Source organism: Lagenorhynchus albirostris, chromosome 10, assembly GCF_949774975.1.
Source record: "Lagenorhynchus albirostris chromosome 10, mLagAlb1.1, whole genome shotgun sequence".
Classification (NCBI taxonomy): Eukaryota; Metazoa; Chordata; class Mammalia; order Artiodactyla; family Delphinidae; genus Lagenorhynchus; species Lagenorhynchus albirostris.
In genome coordinates, this window is record NC_083104.1 from 63,272,516 (window position 1) to 63,296,198 (window position 23,683).

The following is a 23,683-nucleotide window of genomic DNA, read 5'->3' on the forward strand; positions in this document are numbered from 1 at the left end:
CGTTGCAGCACTGTTTACAAGAGCTAGGTCATGGAAGCAACCTAAATGCCCATCAACAGACAAATGGATAAAGAAGATGTGGTACATATATACAATGGAATATTACTCAGCCATAAAAAGGAACGAAATTGGGTCATTTGTAGAGACGTGGATGGATCTAGAGACTGTCACACAGAGTGAAGTAAGTCAGAAAGAGAAAAACAAATATCGTATATTAACGCATACATGTGGAACCTAGAAAAATGGTACAGATGAGCAGGTTTGCAGGGCTAAAATAGAGTCACAGATGTAGAGAACAAACATATGAACACCAAGGGGGGAAACTGATGGTGGGGGGTGGTGATGGTGGGATGAATGGGGAGATTGGGGTTGACATATATACACTAATATGTATAAAATAGATAACTAGTAAGAACCTGCTGTATAAAAAATAAATGAAATAAAATTAAAATTTTTTTAAAAGAGAAAGAAAGGGAAATATCCCCAATTAAATGAGGAAGTCAAAAAGGGAACTAGGAGGAATGGATTGATCACTTTTTCACATAAAATATTAATTATTCTAAAGCAGAGTTGCTGTGCCAAAGGCTGATTTGAGTCCTTTATCAATCTCTCAGCCCCCTGTAGAATGTGATTTAGACATTGACCCTATTACATTGTTAGTTACATGCCCTACAAAGGTACCTTCAAGAACCTCCATTCCACATGGAGGGTCTTGTAGAATGTGATTTGGACATTGACCCTATTACATTGTTATTTACATGCTCTACAAAGGTACCTTCAAGACCCCCCATTCCACAAGGATTGCCCCCGATAAGCCGCTTTCTCTATGTGTATCCTGGAGGTCCCACTAAACTCAGTGACAGTATCTGGAGACAATCCTGAAAAACTTGGGTGACCATCGCTGACCAGCACAGAGCTGGCTCACAATAGGGCCCCAGTTAAAATGTTACAAATACAACCGGATCAAACCTTTAAAGCACGAAATTAAAACAATCCTCCTAACGAAGGAAATCTGAGTTTCAAAAGAGGAACTTCATATTGAGTATCTAACCAGCAACTGATGATGATATTCACAGATGAATCTGATTGGTTCTCCAAAACTGAGACGACCCAATCCAGGAACAAAGAAATGAGTTCCTTGGTTGGTAATGTTTGAGATGTGGGTTGGAGGAGGGTCCTAGTCCTCACTGAGATTTGTCTGCTCCCCTGCACCCTGTCTTCTTCTCTTCTTCTGCATGGTGTGCCTTTGGTTCCCCGCAGGCTCCTGGACAGTAATACTGACAGTGATACTGATGGTGCTGAGCCCGCTCCTGGCTTGGGCTGGAGAGGTAAGCGCACACCTTGGATGGTGAGCTATTTTGGGGTGTGGGGGAAGGGAGGGAGTTAGCTTTGTCTGGGTCCAGGCCATGTCACTTAAAACACCGACATCTTCTTCAGTGACTACTTACCTTTATCACATGGATCCTCAATTCCTTCCACAAACAAAAGGAGCCTGGATACTTGCCCTCTTTATAAGACCAGCATAAGGTGCCTTCGTATATATACATATAGGCTATTTCTTGTCAACTCTCTTCTAATAAAACCTCTCCAGCCTTATATCCCATTCCCTCGGGGTTTTGAGAGGATTTAGAAATGCTTTCAAAAATAATCTAAAATGATTATTAATGATTTCAAAACAATTCCCATCCGTGGTTCCCTTTATTCTGTTGAGTTATGCCAGAAAATGGGAATAATCCTCTGAAAATTTTATGGGGACTCAAAAGGAATTAGAAAGATCTCTCCTAGAAGATCCTGTGTTATGTCCATGGGATCTGTGATGCGGCTACCTCTCACTAATACGTGAGGATGTATCAAGAGACCTCACCATTGTCTCCTTTTCTTTTCTTTTTTTTAAGTTGAAGTATAGTTGATTTACAATATCAAGTTAGTTTCAGGTATACAGCACAGCACTTCAGTTATATATATATATTATATATTATACATATATATATTCTTTTACAGATTTTTTTCCCTTATAGGTTATTACAAAATATTGAGTAGAGTTCCCTGTGCTGTACAGTAAGTCCTTGTTGGTTATTTATTGTCTCCTTTTCTTTCTCCCTAAACCCCACTGTTCATAAGGCCTGTATGCCTGTACTGGAGGTACTCTGACAAAAGCTGGGGTTAGTTTTCTCCCTATTTCTCCTGCATAAAGCACTCTGGACCTGAAGCAGGGATCCTTAGTACTAAGAATGACCCTGTAGTTAAGGAGCATCTAAGGGGCATTCTGTGATGCCTTAAAGAACTCGTAAGAACTGAAAACCTGACACAGGTTAGTTCTTATTAGTGCTTATTCTATTTTGAACCTTTCTATCCTATCAGTTTCTCCTATATCTCCTCTTTCTGTGGCCTGAACCCACAAGAAGAGATTCAACTAGTATAGAATAAATTATGAAATTATATTTTTATAAACTCCAAATAGTCAAATATCAGCAATTTCATATGGTTCAAACCATACACCCTGAGCAGGATACAGAGCATGTGAAGGCTGTTTCCATCCCATAGGGCTGAAAGCCACTAAGGAAATCAAGGGAACTCATTGACCTCTTGGAGTCTTGGGCCCAAATTTCATAGGTTCATTCATCATGCCATCTATTTTCCATAATTAGCCGTCTTTGGTTACCTCTCCTTCCAGTTTTTCCCTATTCTTTCCCCTACTATGTCGTCACCGTTACTAAAAATCCCCGGTTTGCACAAACCCTCAGCACTATAACAGACGCATTGGATGAAATGAAACTTCATGAAATGTTCCCTATCTCTTAAAAATCACCTTTTCCTTACCTGTGAATGTTTCTTCCAAGTAGTAAGAGGAGAAAGAGGAAGTTAGTCTGAATTTCTCACAGGAAAGTAGAAGAGACATAGGTGTCATGATTACAAAAGTGTGTTGGAACTGGAGCCCCTTCTTGCTTTACCAGGAGTCCCACAAAGATCCATTCCCAAAACTATGGCTTTATTCATTTAGATGACAAATACTTCTTTGAGCAACTATTATATACTGGGCTCTGTCCTAGGCACAGGGGATTCTATTTGAATAACAGAAAAAAAAGTCCCTTATGATCATGGAAGTTACCTAATGACAAGAGAGAAAGACAACAACCCAATAAACATTGAACCAAGAAGAACATTTCAAACAGCAATAAATGTTCTGAAAAAAAATATAAGGGTTAAGGGACTGAGAAAATTGTATTCACCTGACTTCAGTGCAAGTGTCTACAGGGCTCTTCCTGTGACATTCAATTGAGACATAAATGATGAGAATAAGCCAGACATGGGAAGGATCTAAGGGACAAATGCTCCAGGGAGAGGAACCAGGGGAAAGGTCAAAGTGTGGGAAGATGTTTGCTGTGTTTAAGGGATGGAAAGAAGGTTAGAGGAGCTGAAGCAGAGAAAGCAAGTTGGGGAGTGGAATAAGATGAGGTTAGAGAGAAAGTCAGGAGTCAAATCATGTTAGGCCCTGATGGCCATAGTGAGAAATTTGACTTTTATTTACAGAGCTATGTGAAGCTACTAAGGGGTTACAAGGAGAGTCCATTTATATTTATTTTAAAAACTAATTCTAGCTACCACATGGAGATTGGATTGCAGGGGTTCCAAGTGAAGTTACAGAGACCAGTTAGGGGAGAGTAGAAGGGTTCTCCAGGGAAGATGTGCCTGTGACTTCATTTAGTGTAGTAGCGATGAAGTGAACAGATTTGGGATAGATTGTTGAGTGACTTGTTAATGAATTAAATGGTGGGAGTTGGAAGATAGAAAATCAAAAGCTTATCCCTCAGGATTTTGTCTTGCATGATAACTAGGTGGATGGTGGCGCTGTTTATTGAGATAGGGAGGACTATGGACCAGTACATCTCCTTAGACTGGATCCAAAAGTCACCTAATTAATATAAAAGACTCATTTATTGATTTTACCCCTTAGGAAATTTCCAGGGTTTTAGGAGACCTGTGGCAGAAACGGGGATGAAGAACAAATACATGTTTCTTATCATAAATCACAATATCACAGTGACTAATTGCCAAGGCAAAGAAATCAGTCAACTTTGGTTGGACTGAACAAATTTATTTTATTGGATAAAACAGCTCTTCACTGGGACCGGCTTCCCAAAAAACATATTTCATGTAGGACCAAGATTTTCAACAGAAATAATATTGGCAAATTTTTCTATGTCACTCTCAGCTGCTCCATACTTGAGAGTGGTTTCTCCAGGACAGTTTTTTCATATGATTTACACCCATGGTTCTCACCCAACGACAGCTCAGCACTCTTTCTCCCCGTTCCTTCACCCGCCGCAGAACACTGGCTCCAGATAGCGCCATTTTTAGTTGTCACACAGGGGGTTTCTTTTGACAACTAGTGGGTAGAGGCCAGGAAAGCTGATAGACAGGCTACTATGCACAGAACAGCTCCCTCTCCCCAGCCACAAAGAACCACCTGGTCCAAAATGTCTATAGTGCTGAGGTTGAAAACACCGCTTTATATACACTATGCTGCTTCTAGAAATTCTAGACTTACACTTTCTACACACATTCACCTTCCAGTTCAACTCTTCATGGTTTTATTTAGCTTGTTTCATTACCCCCAAAACTAGACAGTTGAACAAATTCATTACTTTCTTGTTGAATCCATTCAATCAAAGCAAGTTCAAGATCTTCATTTTTATTTTTTGCCTTACGCCATGTTTTTCAAAATGTCACGAGTTCTTGGTCATCACATCTCTATTTGATTTCAACAACTTGTCTTTTTAAGTCATAAATAGTGGTGGCTGTTACAATATTTTTCAGTAAAATGCCTCAAATTTCTGCAGCAATGCTACTTTCCACACTATTAATGATATCAGAAACTTCCATTTATTCTTCTTACCTTTAACCACAGGGTTATTCTTTAACTCTTTTTGACATTTTCACAATTCAACTAAATCTAAACACAAAAATATTTTCATTTTTGAAAGAAACAAAAACATTCATTTGAAAACATACATGCAACCCAATGTTCACTGCAGCATTATTTACAAATATCCAAGATGCAGAAGCAACCTAAGTGTCCATCAACAAATGAATGGGTAAAGATGTGGTTTGTGTGTATATATATATATATATATACACACACACACACACACACACACACAGAGTGGACTATTACTCAGCCATAAAAAAGAATGAAATTCTGCCATTTGCAACAATGTGGATGGACCTACAGAGTATTATGGTTAGTGGAATAAGTCATATAGAGAAAGTCAAATACTCTATGTTATCACTTATAAGTGGAATCTAAAAAATAAAACAAATGTATATGACAAAACAGAAACAGACTCACAAAGAGTAAACTAGTGGCTACAAGTGTGGAAATGGAAGGGGAGAGGGGCAAGATAAAGGTATGGGATTAAGAGATACAAACTACTGTGAATAAAATAAATAAGCAACAAGATATACTGTACAACACAGGGAAATATAACCATTATTTTGTAATAACTTTAAATGGAGTATAACTTTTAACAATATTGAATCATTATGTTGTACACTTGGAACTAACATAATGTTAATGATACTGTAATTTAATACCAAAAAATCAAAAATATGTGCATTCATATGATATATATGTGTATATTTATGTCTATATGTATCTTTACACACAGTGAAGCTACAGAACCATATGTAACCAATAAGAGCTCTGAGACACGTTTGACCCCTTCCCTCAGCAGGTCAGATTTGCCAAACGAATTTTTGCAGCAAATTTTTAGAAAATCTGATTTTCTGAGCTATCCAGATTTGGAAATGCAGAAAAGGCATTGTGGACCTGTATTGGGGTTATGGTTTTAATCGCCTAAAACTCTTCAATAGTTCTCATTACGTTTAGCATAAAGTCAAAATCCTAATGTCACCTACAAGGAATTTAAGTGCCTGGTTCCATGTGATTTTTCCAGTCTAATCTTTTCCCCTCCTTCCTCTCACTCTCTGTGCTTCAGTGAACTTTCTAGAGGAAGTTCATCAATTCTTTCAGCTTTCCACACAGTATTACCATTACCTAAAATGTGTCTCTTTTTCCCCTAAACACACACACACACACACACACACACACACACACACACATTTCCTCTAGCTCACATCCACGTAACCTTTTATGTTACCACTTAAAGTGGTCTTCAGAGACCACTTCTCTGGCACCCTAACCTAATTTAGGTCATCCTATCATTCTCTGCTATAGAACGCCACACTTTTATCCTGACTTTTCTCACTTCTGTATAAATTCTTGCGTGTTTGGCTTTTGTCCATCACTTTCACTAAATTTTAAGCTCCACAAGTAGAGGGGAGACGGCTGTGTTCCCTTCCTCGGAGTCCCAAGGGACAGCGAAATTTGGACACAAGCACAGCCCTAACCAAGTACTTACAGAATGAAGGAGGCTCCTAAGAGGAGATGGTGATGGGGCAAATCCCAGTCCAGTTCACACTTGGAGATGTCCAGGCGAGCATGGAAGCCAAGTGGAGCCCGAATGGCTCAGGAGCAGAGGGGTCTCTTCCGCCCAGCACGTCCTTCCTCCACCTCTGGCAGGTGGAAGATGAACCCGTGGGGTGCCGGTAGAGCCTCCGAGGGAGTCCTAGCGCCCCCCGCCTGCGCTCGGGCGCCTGTCATCGGTGGGCGTCACCGCCAGTCTCTTCCCATGCGCGCGGGTGACAACATCATTTCTGTCCCCACAGCACTTTTCATGGTGCAGGTAAAGTCCGAGTGTCATTTCTCCAACAGCACGCGCGGCAGGTGCACTTCCTGGACAGGTACCTCTATAACCGGGAGGAGCTGATGCGCTTCGACAGCCACGTGGGGGAGGACCCGGCGGTGAGCGAGCTGGGGCGGCCGGCCGCGGAGCTCTGGAACCGCCAGAAGGATGCCCTGCAGCGGGCGCGGGCCGCCGTGCACACCTTCTGCAGGATCAACTACAAGTTCTTGGAGAGAAGCAGCGTGCGGCGGCGAGGTCGTGGGGGGGCGGGGGGGCGGTGACAGAGACAGAGAGACACAGAGACAGAGGGACTGAGTCCAGGGTGAGTGTGTAGGATTGTGGACAAGTGCAAGTTACGAGGGTACACGTGAGAGCCTTCTGTGGGAAAACTAAAGTGAGATTTTGTCGACGTGTGCTGGTGAGAGGGGAGAGAGTGTATGTATGGTGGGGGGAGTGGGCCTGGGGTCTGAGAGGACCGGGTGGGAGGGGGGTATGGGGAGAGGGATGCAGGAGCGAGGGCTCCAGGCAGCCTCCGCTGCCGCCCTGGGAGAGTCTGGGGGAGGGGAGACGAAGGAAAAGGCTGACTGGGGTGGGTGGTCAGAGATGCGGGAAGGAACCTCCAGGTGTCTCTGCTTGGGGGAGGGTAGGGGAGGAGAGGTGAGGAATGTAAGAGGTTTAGGAGAACGTGAGAGGAGCCCCAGTCTGCTCTGGTCACACACCCTCTTACTCCTGAAACCCCTGAAATTAAATGTGCCGGCGTGGCGTCTGTGTGCAGGCGCGTTTCTTTGAGAATGAAATTTGTGAGGGAGACTAATCTCTAGGGGTGCAACGGAGAAGAACCTTCCACTCACCTCCGACCTTTCTGAGGCTACTTTTAGGTCTAAATTTCCAACTACTCTTTTGTTTTCTTAGTGTGTATATTTTTACATACTTGAAATTATTGTGAAGCTAGCTTTTCAGATATAATTTTGTTACTTAATAATACCATACTGATGTTACTATTTTTATAATGCTAATAGTACTTAGGTAGTTGTGTTTTCCCTTTGTATGGCTGTAAGCAATTTACCTCACATTCCCCATTGTTAGATTTTATTTTCCATATTGCCACTTAGTTAGAAATTTATATCTTATTATTTTTAACTTACATTTCTTTTATTTCTAAAATTCTTCTCTCTTTTTTTCCCCCCCAATTTTAATGACTGCCCAAAGCATTATCTATTAATCTGTTGCCACTAGGGTCCTAGTGTTTTTCTCAGTAATTTTATGGGTTGTCTATGCAGTAAGATTATTAACACTTTGCTGATACTTGATTCAACATTTTCTCCAGTTTGTGGTTTCTACTAGATTCTGTTCAATATTTTCCATGTTGAGAATTTAACGTTTTTTACTTACTGAAATAGAAACTGAAAAATTGTGACTAATGATTTACCATCGATCTTAAATCTGCTATTTTGTGGTACTGTACAAATGTGTCCCCCATTTCTCCTTTCTTTTTTTTTTAAATTAATTTATTTATTTATTTATTTTATTTTGACTGTGCTGGGTCTAGTTGCCACACGACGGCTTCTCTAGTTGTGGCACGCAGGCTTAGTTGCAGTATGTGGGATCTTAGTTCCCCAACCAGGGATCAAACCGAGGCCCTGAGCATTGGGAGGGCGGAGTCTTAACCACTGGACCTCCAAGGAAGTCCCTCTCCTTTCTTTTAAAATAATTGTATTTATTGAGGGCCTGAGAGTGCTAGAGGCTGTCTCAGACGTGAAGAGTCCCAGACCCTGCCCTGATCTCAAATGTCAGTTTAGAAGGAGAGAGAATTCTAAAATGATAACAATTGAAAAACTAGATGTGGCTTTTTTGGGGGAAAAAAAAAAAAGAGCGAGAGAGAGAGAGATCCATCAGCTGAGTATAAAACAATAAAAACTTTTTAAATGATTAACTTTCCTTGTTCCTTTTCCTCTGCAGGACTCATGCTTTCCTTGAGACACAACTCATAGAGTTAGAGAATGACCTCTGTTTATTTCTGCTTCTCAGGGGAAGAACCATTTCTGTGCTGTTCTAAGATGTGAGTCCATTGAGGCAGTGTAACCAGGATTTCACACTCTACACCTCTATCTACCCCACTACTGTTCCCTAATTTACCCTTAAGCTGTGAATCACACTTTCTTTCACAGTAAAAACATTCAATAAGTAACTGACGTATACTGAAGGCTAAGTTCTGGTCATTTCTTTTTTTTCTTTTTTGGCCCTCCCTGTGCGGCTTGTGGGACTTTACTTCCCTGACCAGGGACTGAACCTGGGCCTTCAGCAGTGAGAGCGCAGAGTCCTAACCACTGGACCGCCAGGGAATTCCCCCAACCATTTCCTTACATAGTTTAAGTCCATTAACTCTTTTTTTTTAATATGATGATCAATATTTTTTATTGAAGTATAGTTGATTTACAATGTTGTGTTAATCTCTGCTGTACAGCAAAGTGATTCAGTTATACATATATACATCCTTTTTAAAATATTCTTTTCCATTATGGTTTATCATAGGATATTGAATATAGTTCTCTGGGCTATACAGTAGGACCTTGTTGTTTATCCATTCCATATACAGTATAATAGCTTACATCTGCTAACCCCAGCCTCCCACTCCATCCCTCCCCCAGCCCCACCCTCCTTGGCAACCACAAGTCTGTTCTCTATGTTCGTGAGTCTGTTTCTCTTTCGTAGATAAGTTCATTTGTGTCATATTTTAGATTTCACATATAAGTGATATCATATGGTATTTGTCTTTCTCTTTCTGACTTACTTCACTTAGTATGATCATCTCTAGGTCCATCCATGTTGCTGCAAATGGCATTATTTTGTTCTTTTTTATGGCTGAGTAGTATTCCATTGTATATATGACTCATTTAACTTGAAGAGGTAAATTCATATCATTATCCTCCTTTATAGGAGAGAAACTGAGGCACAGAGGGATTTAAAAACTCTCGCAGGATTAACCAGTTAGAAGTAAAGCCTGGATTTGAACACAGGCAGCCTAGTTACAGAAATCACCCTTTTATTGAATGCACCCTGTGTCTTGCAAAATTTGTAAACACTTCAACAATAGGTAACTGTTTCAAATTATGAAAAGAAACCCCACAATTTTGCTCAACATCTCTCAACTCTAATAGGCCCTGTTATAGGGGTTAAATTCAAGACCCATGACACTGACTTCTCCTAAGCCACATGGCAGTCTGGTCTGCCCAAGGCTACATCTGGTCAGGAGGCTTACTGTCTCCCTCACTATTCCCTCTACATTTTCTCTCCTACTGGAGCCTACAGTGACTGTGTATCCTGCAAAGACCCAGCCCCTGTGGCACCACAGCCTCCTGGTCTGCTCTGTGAATGGTTTCTATCCAGGCCACACTGAAGTCAGGTGCTTCCAGAATGGCCAGGAAGAGGAGGCGGGGGGTGGTCTCCACAGGCCTGATCCCTAATGGAGACTGGACCTTCCAGACCATGGTGATACTTGAAATAGTTCCTCAGAGTGGAGGGGTCTACACCTGCCACGTGGAGCACCCCAGCTGGACGAGCCCTGTCACAGTGGAATGGAGTGAGAAGCTTTCTGACCTTGAAAATTCCTTACCCATCAGGGAGGAGACTTGCTTACCCCCGAGTGTCAGGTTTCTCCTCTCCCCACAGCATATGTGCATTTTCTCCATGTTCTTCTCTCCTTCAGCTTAGGTTATTGGGGCAGCCCTGTGATATCCTGTGATAGAAATCCCCTGATTGTTTACAGACATCCCGTGATGGTTTCTACAAATACCTATACTCCCTGGGGAGGCAGTTCTGCCTGACAAGCAGAATAGAGGATGTCCCTGTTTTGAGCCTCCCATGACATCACAGGTCGTGGTCACCCCTTGGCCCTGGGCACCAGTCCCCTGCGTCGGGCTGGGCTTGTGCTTCTGACACTGAGTTGTTATTGTGACCTGAGAAGGGGCACATCCTCTACAGGGATGTTCCTGTCCTGAGGGGAGTTCAATCTCAACCAGTCCCAGGCTCCTCGTCCATCAGATGTTGAGGACGTGTGGCCTTATGCCAGGGCTGTGATATTTAAGCGATTCACTGCCTGAACCTTGTAGCCATTCCTTTTCTAGGAATGGCCAATTATTCTAGTTCTTTCATATCAGGCTTCTCCCCCCAGTCAAAGCTCTCAGAGTCTCAGAGAAGTTGGATTCAGGGTAAAAATCACCCAAACTAGCTTCTTTTCTCAGGGACACGGTATGAGCCTTCACGAGGCAAGATGCTGAGTAGAATCCGGGCCTGTGTCATGGGTCTGCTCTTCCTTGGGGTGGGGCTGCTCTTAATCAGGAATTAAAATGGTAAGGAAGCTGTTAGCAGCTGAGATGCCCCGCAGGTTTCTTGGAGGAAGAAATATGGCTTTGCTCAGTGAGTTCTCTGAATATCAATGACCCTATCCTACAGGGTCATCGTACAGGGTCATCGATATTCAGAGAACACATCGAGCAACACTTACCTAGTCAATCTCAAATTTCCTGGAAATCCAGAAATCAACAGTCCGCGGTTATTTATGAGTGAAATATAAGAGGTGATGGCCTGTACAGATAAGAGAAGGGTTATCATGCATGGAGATCTCAGATGGAGATCCTGGGGCAAATGCAGGAAGAACCGCTAAGCCTGATGAAATGATGCTGGATTTGCGTGACGGAAGCTTCCTAGGTCACATGCTCTCAGGGTCTGCTCTCCTCTCCACCCTGGCATCAGGTGATATGGATGGTGATGTAGAGAAATCTCAGGTGAGGGGGGAAGTCAGGGGCTGGGGACATTGTATCTGGGAACAGACTTGCCTCCGTATCTTTTAAGTATACATCCTCCCTTCCCTTTCCTAGGATACTCTGGACTTCAGCCAACAGGTAATGCCCCTTCAGCCTCTTTTAGAGATGGATTTGGTCTCCTAGAAACGGTGGTGGAGATGACAAGACAGGAGACAGACAAAATGAGAAAGACTTTGAATTCTGATTAGGTGGTTTGCAATAAAGCTTTGCACCAGCTAGTAAGAGAACAGACTTGTGTTTGCCAAGGGGGAGGGGGTGGGGGAGGGATGGATTGGGAGTTTGGGGTTAGCAGATGCAAACTATTACATATAGGATGGATAAACAACAAGGTCCTACTGTATAGCACAGGGAACTATATTCAGTATCTTGGGATAAACCATAAGGGAAAAGAAAATGTGTGTGTGTGTGTGTGTGTGTGTGTGTGTGTGTGTGTGTGTGTAACTGAATCACTTTGCTATACAGCAGAAATGAACACAGCATTGTAAATCAACTATACTTCAGTTAAAAATAAATAAATAAATAATATAAGAGGCTGTGCTCTAAAGTATCTTTGGCTCAGGGAGGCTTAAGAATGATTTCCCGGGCTTCCCTGGTGGCGCAGTGGTTGAGAGTCCGCCTGCCGATGCAGGGGACACGGGTTCATGCCCCGGTCCGGGAAGATCCCACATGCCGCGGAGCGGCTGGGCCCGTGAGCCATGGCCCTGAGCCTGCGCGTCCGGAGCCTGTACTCCACAACGGGAGAGGCCACAACAGTGAGAGGCCCGCGTACCGCCAAAAAAAAGAGAATGATTTCCCCCTTCTTACTACAGGGCTTTAACGTGAGGCCCCCCAAAAGAGGGAACGAAGCAGCATGAAGAGGTAGGTCTGGAAAAAACCCTCTCCTCTGTCTCCTGTAGGACTCCTGAGCTGAAGCGAAGATGGTGACACTCAAGCAAGAACCTTCTGTCCCATCAACTAGAGGTGATCACACTAAGTGAAGTAAGTCGGAAAGAGACAAATACCATATGATGTCACTTATATGTGGAATCTAAAATATGGCACAAATGAACCTATCTACAAAAGATAAACTGACTCATAGACATAGAGAACAGATTTGTGGTTGTCAAGGGGGAGGGGAGGTGGGGGAAGAATGAAGTGGGAGTTTGGGATTAGCAGATGCAAACTATTATATATAGGATGGATAAACAACAAGGTCCTAATGTATAGTGCAGGGAACTATATCCAGTCTCCTGTGATGAAGCATAATGGAAAAGAATATAAAAAAGAATGTCTATATGTGTATAACTGAGTCCCTTTGCTGTACAGCAGAGATTGGCACAGCACTGTAAATCAACTCTACTTCAATAAAAAAAAATTTTAAAAACAAAGAAGAACCTTCTGTCCCAGCTTCTTCACAGCACGAAAAGTTTTCCTGCTTAGCACTCATTCTTCACAACAAGAGTACTTTCTCAGGATCTGGTTTGCTCAGGATCTGGTTGAATGACCCTGCAGGAAATGTCCTGGATGGCTTCCTCAGCCCTAACCTGGACCTGGAAGTTCCCAGTGTTGATTCCAGTACCTTATTTCATTCTTTCCTGATCCTCTTTGCTTTCTACCCTTGCTGCCTCCTTTGGCCCTCATTTCCTTATATTTATTTTCTGAAATACACAGGGAGTGAATCTTCTGCTTCATACAGCATCAAGGACAAGAAACAGAAGGAAAAGAGAAAGGAAGAGTTGCATCACAAAACAAAGATCGTTTTCATTTACATTCCGGAATTTTGGACACATGTGATCTGGAAGGTTTCCTTGCTTCCTTCCCTGTTTTATCTCGGGGGTTTTCTGCATTCTGTATTTAGGCGTGTTGCCCTGAGCTAGGAGAAAGCCCTTACTGAACCCACTTCCTGGTCTCCTACATCTTTGCATTCTCAAAGACAAACACACAAGTCCCTTCACACCATGGGATACAGAAAGGGGACAACAAATACAAGACATGCAGGTAACTTGTAAGTATATGATGCCTTCAATCACATTCTTTTGTCTCTTTTCCCTGATTTTTTTAAAAGAAAATATCTAAACCTGGGTACTTCTAGAACTTTCCTTTTATTATTAAGGGTAGACTTCAACACCTCAATTTTTTTTTCTATCTCTTGAATAAAAATCAGTGGCATGCTGACTCTGACTTGGGATGTGCTCTTTTCAGAAAGCTATCAGGACAAAGCCACTGTAGTGGAAAAAGATGTATTTCTGAGGCCCCCCACCAGATAGTGTGACAAACTGTCTGTCATGAGAGAATCCTGTGTGGACCTTACCTTAGCAGAAAACAGAAAATGCTGGGAAACAAAAGGGAATGCATGAATACACTGATATAAACGATGAAGTACCCTGCAGCTAGAAAAAAATGAGAAGCTCTCTGTACCCTGCTATGGAATAATCTCCAAAATATATTTGGAGCAAGGTACAGGAGAGTATGTGTAGTATACAACATTTTGCTTAATAAATTAGAGGAGGAGAATAAGAATATCTAGCTATACCCATTCTATTCCATTATATTCTACTCACATGTGTATATAGAAACAATGGAAGGTTTGTAAAAGTGGTTGCCTAAATGACAATGAGAAAATACGTTGTAACGGACAGATTTGAAAGCTTGACTTGTCTGAATATCTTATTTAATCATTTTAAATTGAAGAACATTCAAATATTTTATGTAATCAAAATTTTATTTTTTTATATCACTAAACACTAAATATAGTGTGCACCAATAAATTAATTAGTTGATTAATTTATTCAGCAAACATATATTAAAAACCCCTTTTATATTAGGTACAACTTTATTTTTTTTTCTTATTAGTCATCTATTTTATACACATCAGTGTATACATGTCAATCCCAATTGCCCAATTCATCACACCCCCACCCCCACCCCCCACCGCTTTCCCCCCTTGGTGTCCATACGTCTTTTCTCTACATCTGTGTCTCAATTTCTGCTCTGCAAACCAGTTCATCTGTACCATTTTCTAGGTTCCATATATATGCATTAATATACGATATTTGTTTTTCTCTTTCTGACTTACTTCACTCTGTATGATAGTCTCTAGATCCATCCATGTCCCTACAAATGACCCAATTTCATTCCTTTTCATGGCTGAGTAATATTCCATTGTATATATGTACCACATCTTCTTTATCCATTCATTTGTCGATGGGCGTTTAGGTTGCTCCCAAGACCTGGCTATTGTAAATAGTACTGCAATGAACATTGGGGTGCATGTTTCTTTTTGAATTATGGTTTCCTCTGGGTATATGCCCAGTAGTGGGATTGCTGGGTCATATGGTAATTCTATTTTTAGTTCTTTAAGGAACCTCCATACTGTTCTCCATAGTGGCTGTATCAATTTACATTCCCACCAACAGTGCAAGAGGGATCCCTTTTCTCCACACCCTCTCCAGCATTTGTTGTTTGTAGATTTTCTGATGATGCCCATTCTAACTGGTGTGGGGTGATACCACATTGTAGTTTTGATTTGCATTTCTCTAATAATTAGTGATGTTGAGCAGCTTTTCATGTGCTTCTTGGCCATCTGTATGTCTTCTTTGGAGAAATGTCTATTTAGGTCTTCTGCCCATTTTTGGATTGGCTTGGTTTTTTTTTTTTTAATATTGAACTGCATGATCTGTTTATATATTTTGGAGATTAATCCTTTGTCCAATGATTCATTTACAAATATTTTCTCCCATTCTGAGGGTTGTCTTTTCATCTTGTTTATGGTTTCTTTTGCTGTGCAAAAGCTTTCAAGTTTCATTAGGTCCACTTGTTTATTTTTGTTTTTATTTCCATTACTCTAAGAAGTGGATCAAAAAATATGTTGCTGTGATTTATGTCAAAGAGTATTCTTCCTATGTTTTCCTCTAAGAGTTTTATAGTGCCCGGTCTTACATTTAGGTCTTTAATCCATTTGGAGTTTATTTTTGTTTATGGTGTTAGGGAGTGTTCTAATTTCATTCTTTTACATGTAGCAGTCCAGTTTTCCCAGGACCACTTATTGAAGAGGCTGTCTTTTCTCCATTGTATATCCTTGCCTCCTTTGTCATAGATTAGTTGACCATAGGTGCATGGGTTTACCTCTGGGTTTTCTATCTTGTTCCATTGATCTTTGTTTCTGTTTTTGTGCCAGTACCATATTGTCTTGATTACTGTAGCTTTGTAGTATAGTCTGAAGTCAGAGAGTCTGAGTCCTCCAGCTCCGTTTTTTTCCCTCAAGACTGCTTTGGCTCTTTGGGGTCTTTTGTGTCTCCATACAAATTTTAAGATTTTTTGTTCTAGTTCTGTAAAAAATGCCATTGGTAATTTGATAGGGATTGCATTGAATCTGTAGATTGCTTTGGGTAGTAGAGTCATTTTCACAATATGATTCTTCCAATCCAAGAACATGGTATATCTCTCCATCTGTTGGCATCATCTTTAATTTCTTTCATCAGTGTCTTATAATTTTCTGCATGCAGGTCTTTTGTCTCCCTATGTAGGTTTATTCCTAGGTATTTTATTCTTTTTGTTGCAATGGTCAATTGGATTGGTAAATGGTAAATTTAATCCAAAAGATTAAAAAGGAGTTACATAAACTGAAAACAGACGATAAGAATGGAAACAAACTTGACAAAAAGTATGTGATTAGAAACAAGCTAGAAAAGTAAATCAAAGAAATATTCTACCCTTGTATAAAACATTGTGCAACTATTAAATCATTATATAATTCTAAATTCCATAGACTTTGGGAATATAAGTAAATTATTATACTAGAAGTAATTATAAGTAATATAGATTATATAAAGTTGTTGGACAAGTCTCAGAGAAAGAAATTGGTTGAGAAAATAGAGGATTCTGCTATTTTATTCCATTTGAAGAGTCAGTGTCAAATAGAAGGAAATCCTAAATGTAAGTGATTGATTTAGAAGTTTATTTCAAAGTAATAATCATTTGAGCACAATTCCTCCAGTGTCAGAGACTATTATTCTATTTTTAAGCAAATTCAGTCATTTTTTGGACATCTTAGTTGCATTGTATATTATTTACACTAAATAAGTCCTCATGCTATAGGAACTTAATAAGGAGATAGTCATGTCTGCAATAGACATACAGTTGAGATAAGTTTTATTTGATCCCAAGGTTGCAGCTTTACTCTTGCTTTGTTATCTGAGATGAAGAAATGATTCCTCTCATTTTATTTGAAACCTGGTGTGAAATTATAAGGTTGAATTAAAATGTATGGCATGACTATTTCAATGAAGACACTTTCTGCTGCTAGTAGTAGAGAAAACCCAATCCATTTGGCTTTGATTTGTTTTTTACTTATTTTACATAGCAGATGGGCCCCAGGTAGGGCACCTCCAGAGCTGATCAATGTAGCTGTCCAATAGCTAAATATATCCATCACCTCCAAAAATTTCCCTGTGTTCCCCACCTTTATTGTCATAAGAATCCTTTCCATGAGACTTATCATCTTAACAAATTTTTAATTACACAAGAGGCAACTTAATTTTTCCCAGGGTGTGATATTGGGTTTCATAAAATGAAATCTATATTTGGTCATTTTCCCCATTCCTGGCACAGTTCTCCTAAAACGCTTGGAATTTCCAAAGTGATGAGAGCCACAAAGGTGTCTCGTTATATTAATGAGGTGACAGTTGGACCCCACTTAGGGGTGGGGGCTGGTTGCGGGGAGAACCAACCCTGTGATCAGACCCACTCCCTGACCTCTGGGAAAGAGAAAGTACTTGGAGGTTGAAACAACAGCCAATGGCAACTCAGGGGACCCCAGACACAGCAGAAGAGCCCCCATCTCAGAGCCTCAGGTGGCAACACCAGCAACACGGGCAGCAGCAAAGCACCAATGACTCCAGAGGCACAAGAAGTGACAGTGAGAGCACCTTGCAACACCTCTGACAGAAGAACTAAATATAACCAGAGGCAGCTCAGGTAAGAGAAACCAAAACCGTGTGCTCTAGTGCCACCTACTGGAAAACAAAAGAAAAGCCTCTAACTTCTAAACCCACGATTCATCAGACCAGAAGTGTGCTCGCTACTTCAAATGTGCTGGCAGAGGACAACTCATCAAGCACCATGAAGAACCACAGCAATAGTGTACCACAAAAGTAAATAATTCTCCAGAAAACAATCATAAGGTCATGGGATATGGTGCTCTAACTGACAGAGAATTCAAAACAACTGTCAGGAAGAAACTCAACGAGCAACGAAACTCACAAAGGCAGAACAGAAGGAATACTTTCCCAAAGAGATTGAAACACTAAAAAAAAAAAAAAAGAACCAAATAGAAATTCTGGAGCTAAAGAACTAATAAACGAGATGAAGAATTCTTTAGAAAGCACTGGAAATAGAGCAGACCGTATGGAAGAGAGAATTTGTGAGCTCAAAGACAGAAATGTAGAAATGATACTAGTAGAAGAGGAAAGAGAAAGATCTTTTTATTTATTTTTTTAACATCTTGATTGGAGTATAATTGCTTTACAATAGTGTGTTAGTTTCTGCTTTATAACAAAGTGAATCAGCTATACATATACATATATCCCCATATCTCCTCCCTCTTTCGTCTCCCTCCCACCCTCCCTATTCCACCCCTCTAGGTGGTCACAAAGCATCAAGCTGATCTCCCTGTTGCTATGTGGCTGCTTCCCACTAGCTATCTATAAAAATATGGAATGCTTCACGAATTTGCGTGTCATCCTTGCGCGGGGGCCATGCTAGTCTCTCTCTTTATGGTTCCAATTTTAGTATATGTACTGTCAAAGCAAGCACGGAAATCTTTTTAGAATGCGGAAATTCTGTGAGAGCCATTTGACTCTTTCAGGAAGGGCAACATTAGGGTGATGGGTATCTCAGAAGAAGAGAGCGAGAAGGGATGAGAGAAGTTTATTTAAAGAAATAATGGCTGAGGGCTTCCCTGGTGGCGCAGTGGTTAAGAATCCACCTGCCAATGCAGGGGACACAGCTTCGAGCCCTGGTCCGGGAAGATCCCACATGCCGCGGAGTAACTAAGCCCGTGAGCCACAACTACTGAGCTTGCGCTCTAGAGCCCACGAGTTACTACTGAAGTCCCTGTGCCTACAGCCCATGCTCCACAACAGGAGAAGCCACCGCAATGAGAAGCCCGCTCACCGCAAGGAAGAGTAGCCCCCATTCGCCTCAACTAGAGAAAGCCCACACGCAGCAACGAAGACCCAACGCAGCCAAAAAAAAAAGAATAAATAAAATAAATAATTTCTTTTAAAATATAATAAAAAAGAAAGAATGGCTGAGAACTTACCAACCAGGGGAAGGAACTGAATCTACAAGTCAATGAAGCAAATAGAGCCCCTCATTAACTCAATGCAAAAAGACCATCTCCAAGACACATTATATTAAAATTGTCAAAAGTCAATGACAGGGACTTCCCTGGTGGTCCAGTGATTAGGACTTCGTGCTTCCACTGCAGGGGGCTCGGGTTCAATCCCTGGTCAGGGAACTAAGATTCCACATGTTGCACAGCACAGCCAAAAAAAGAAAAAAAAAAAAGTCAATGACAGAGAATTTTTTAAAGGCATCCAGGGAAAAAAGGATAGTAACCTGCAAAGGAACCCCCATTAGTTTATCAGCAGAGTTCTTAGCAGAAATTCTACAGGTCAAGAGGGAGTGGAATGACATTCTCAAAATACTGAAAGATAACTCTTAGCCAAGAATACTCTATCCAACAAGGTTGTCATTCAGAGATGAAGGAGAAATAAAGACTTTCTCAGACAAACGAAAGCTGAGAGAGCTCATCAACATATACCTTCCTTACAAAAGATGTAAGAAGGAGCTCTTCTACCAGAAATAAAAATGTAACTGAACCCAGGTTCAGTTGCTCGCCATTCATAAGCCAATAATTTGAGAGGCAAGTGTCAGTAGGAAGGAAACGTGCTTTAATCAGAAAAGCCAGAAATCTGGGGAGAAGGTGGACTTGTTTCCCAAACCAACTCCAAAGATTCTGCTCAGCCATGACAGTTTTTAAAGGGAAAAATGGAAGGAAAGAATCTCAGTGAATCACCAAGGCAGGAGGCTGGGTTCTGCATCATTCTCCATTGAGTGCAGACTGGCTGACTCTCTCTTCAGATGTTATCTTGCCTGCGTGATCTCCTGCAGGATTGCTTGGTGGGGGGGGGCGGGCGGGGGTTGAGCTGCTGGGGGTAGAGAGCTAGTCATTTTTTAAAAAAGAATCAACAGGTTAGACGAGGCATGGTGTGCATTCAAGAGAGCATAAGTCGGGAGTTAGTTTCAATTGCCTAGTGATCTCATTCCTATAATTAGGTTCTTTTAAGGTTAGAGAGGAAAAGAAATGGGCAAATAGGAAAGGGGCAAAAGAGCTGCTTTCAAAAAGGTAAAAAGTACACACAACTTTGAGTAAGGTGATACACAGACAGAATCAGAAAATTGCAGCTCTATATCAGAATAGGTTTTCAAACATTTATTGTAGCGTAAAGGTAAAAGGGGGGCGAGGCATAAAAATAACTATAGCTACTTCAATTTGAGAACAAACACAACATAAGGGATAATTTGAGACAACAAAAACATAAAAAGGGAAGAGGAAAAATACAGAAGTCATATAGGTAAATGAAGATAAGATGCTATCAGCAGAAAAAAAGACTATTTTATATATGAGATGTTTTATACAAATCTCATGGTAACAACAAAACATAAACCTAGAGCAGAGACATGAAACATTAAAAAAGAGGAAACTGAGAAAAACGTCCTTTAACACCACCAAACTAAAATGGCAGACAGAAACACAAGGAAAAAAGGAGCAATAGAGACATAAAACAACCAGAAAACGGGCTTCCCTGGTGGCGCAGTGGTTGAGAGTCCGCCTGCCGATGCAGGGGACACGGGTTCGTGCCCCGGTCCGGGAAGATCCCACATACCCCGGGGTGGCTGGGCCCGTGAGCCATGGCCGCTGAGCCTGCGTGTCCAGAGCCTGTGCTCCGCAATGGGAGAGGCCACAACAGTGAGAAGCCCGCATACCGCAAAAAAAAAAAAAAAAAAAAAACCAGAAAACAAAAGATAGAACGGCAGTACCATGTCCTCATCTATCAATATTCACCCTAAATGTAAATAGATTGAATTAACGAATCAAAAGACACCACTGTAACCACTACTCTGTTCTCTGTATCTAAGCATTTATTTTTGTTTGATCTGTCTTGTTTATTTTGTTTTTATTTACTTGTTTTTGCAGTCCACGTATCAGTAAAATCATACAGATTTCTCTATCTGATTTATTTTACTTAGGGTCATACACTCAAGGTCCATCCATGTGGTTGCGAATGGCAAGACTTCATCTTTTTTTATGCTGATAGTATTCCATTGTGTGTGTGTGTGTGTGTGTGTGTGTGTGTGTGTGTGTATACATATATATATATATATATATGTATGTATATATATATACCACATCTTTTTTTTATCCGTTCATCTGTTGGTGGGCACTTAGGTTGTTTCCATATCTTGGCTACTGCAAATAATGCTGTGATAAACATGGGGACGCATACATCTTTTCGAGTTAGAGTTTTCATAGTCTTTGGATAAATACCCAGAAGTGGGAGGAGGGTGAAATGGGTAAAGGGGATAAACTCTATGAAGATGAATGGAAACTAATCTGGCAGTGAGCATGCTCTAGTGTGTACAAAAATAGAAATATAAGGTTGTAACATAAAACTTATATAGTGTTATAAACCAATGTTACCTCAATAAAAAATAAAAGAAAAAAACTATAATTCACTGAAAGCATTAAATTTTACAAGTACAAAGAGTGAATTTGTGGTAAGTAAATTATACCTCAAGAAGCCTGTTAAAATAATCTTTCTTAAAAGAAAGAGTCTTCCTAAGCAAGACAGAAAGTGTAGAAGACATAAAGAAAAATATGTATTTGAATAAAAATTTTAAATTTATTTGCATGGATTAAATAAATTTTAAAGAAATATATAAAGCTCAGAAAACTTTGCAACACACAAGGCTGACAATGGGCTAACTTTCTTATTATGTAAAATTGCCAACAAATCAACAAATAAATGAACAAAAATAAACAACAGAAAAGTGGGCAAAGATACAGACTATTTACAGAATCAAATACACCAAAAGCCAATAAACATAAAATATTTACTCAAACACACCAATAATCAGAAACAAATTCAAATAGCAATGTGATGAAATATTTCTCCCCCAAATTGGCAAATATAATAGTCTGGGTTTTTTAAATAAAGGATTTACAAGAGTCTGTGGGAATAGATTCTCTCGTATATTATTAGTAGCATCATGAATGAGTGGGAGCTTGGTGGTATCTATTAAAATATTAAAGTGCAAATGTTACATGATTGACACAACAATAAAATCCACATCCATATATCTGCAATGTTCTGTGCCTCTACAAAATGTATCTGCTGAAACCTAGTCCCTAATGTGATGGTATTAAGACGTAGAGATTTGGGGGGTGATTAAGTCCTGAAGGTGGATCCCTTATGAATGGGATTTGTGCCCTTATAAAGGGCCAAAAAGACCAGGGTCTTCCCTTCCACCATGTGAGGCCATAGTGAGATATTGACAGTCTGCAAACCTAGAAGAGGGTTTTCACCAGAACTCGACCTTGCTGGTATCCTGATCTCAGACTTCCCACCTCCAGAACTGTGAGATATAAATTTCTGCTGTTTATAAGCTACTCAGTTTATGGTATTTGGTTGTAGTATCCTGAATGGACTAAGACAATATCTGTCTAAAAGAAACAATCCTACATGAGCTTAAAGAGACTTGTAATTGAATGTTTGTTGCACCAGGTTAGGAATAACAAAATTATTTCCAAATTCAAAAAGAAAAACTGACAACTTTGTCTTGATTATGAAAATTCTGTACATCAAAAAATTATAAAATATGTTAAATATTGGTGTATATCCCTTTGGGTAGTTGGATAATCCCAGACTTCCATCCTAGATAAAAACATTCTAAATAAATTCTCATACATGTGCCAAGATGACATATAAAAAAAGTAACTGAAGAGAAAAGAAACAGTCTTAATTTTAAGAGAGAGAATGGATGAATTGTGGTATAGCCATGCAAAGGACTAATATACCAAGTTTTAAGTGAATGATGTAGGACTAGCAACCTGTCTAGCAAAAAAATCATAAACTACAAAAGACCCAGAATACCCAAAGCAACCCTGAGAAGGAAGAACAAAGCCAGAGGTATCGTACTTCCTGGTTTTAAACTATAGTAATAAAAACAGTATAGTACTGACATTAAAATGGACACATAGACCAGTGGAACAGAAAAGAGAGCCCAGAATTAAACCCTTCCATATATATTCAACTAATATTTGACAAGGGAGCCAAGAATATCCAATGGGGAAAGGATAGGGTCTTCAACAAATGGTGCTGTGTAAACTGGAGAAACACACGCCAAAAAAAAGTAGAAGAAAGGAAATAATGAAGATAAGAGAGGAAATAGAATGGACAATAGATGTATAATAAAGAAAATCACAAAGCTAGAGTTTTCTTTTTTTCTTCTTTTTTTTTTTTGATAAACCACCTGCAAGACTGATAAGGAAGAAAAATCCAAATTACAAATTATTAACGTCTGTAACAAAAAGATGCAATTGCTACAGATTCTACAAACATTAAAAGATACTAACAGGATATAAAGAATTTTGTGCCGGTAGATTTGTCGTTTTGATAAAATTCTTTGAAAAACAACATTTCATGATCTATTTCTGTATAACAAATTACACCCAAAAACAGCATTTCATGATCTATTTCTGTATAACAAATTACACCCAAATTTAGTGGCTTAAAACTACAGCCATTTAATGATTTTTCACAGTTCTGGAAGTTGACTGAGCTTAGAAGGTGGTATTCACAGAGGGTCTCTCATGTGGTTGCAGGCAGATGGTAGCTGGGGCTGGGGTCCTCTGGAGGCTCAACTGGGACACAGAGACACTCTCTCCCTCAGCAATTCCAGTGCCTCTAACGTGGCCTATGTGGTCCCATCAGCAATAAAGGCAAACTTCTTTCCTGATGGCTCAGGACCTCCAATAGGAAAGTAAAAGCTGTAAGCCTTCTTTAGACG

General features: G+C 40.3%; 1 non-coding gene and 1 pseudogene across 1 annotated transcript; one reads left to right on the plus strand and one right to left on the minus strand.

Annotated features, from left to right (window-relative positions):
- The first annotated feature begins 1,235 nt into the window (after positions 1-1,235).
- Positions 1,236-11,765, plus strand: LOC132527215 (HLA class II histocompatibility antigen, DRB1 beta chain-like; annotated as a pseudogene).
- Positions 11,766-18,253: 6,488 nt separating this feature from the next.
- On the minus strand, positions 18,254-18,361 carry LOC132528348 (U6 spliceosomal RNA). Its single transcript, XR_009543219.1, has one exon. It is a non-coding gene; the product is annotated as a U6 spliceosomal RNA (small nuclear RNA).
- Between the last annotated feature and the right edge of the window lie 5,322 nt (positions 18,362-23,683).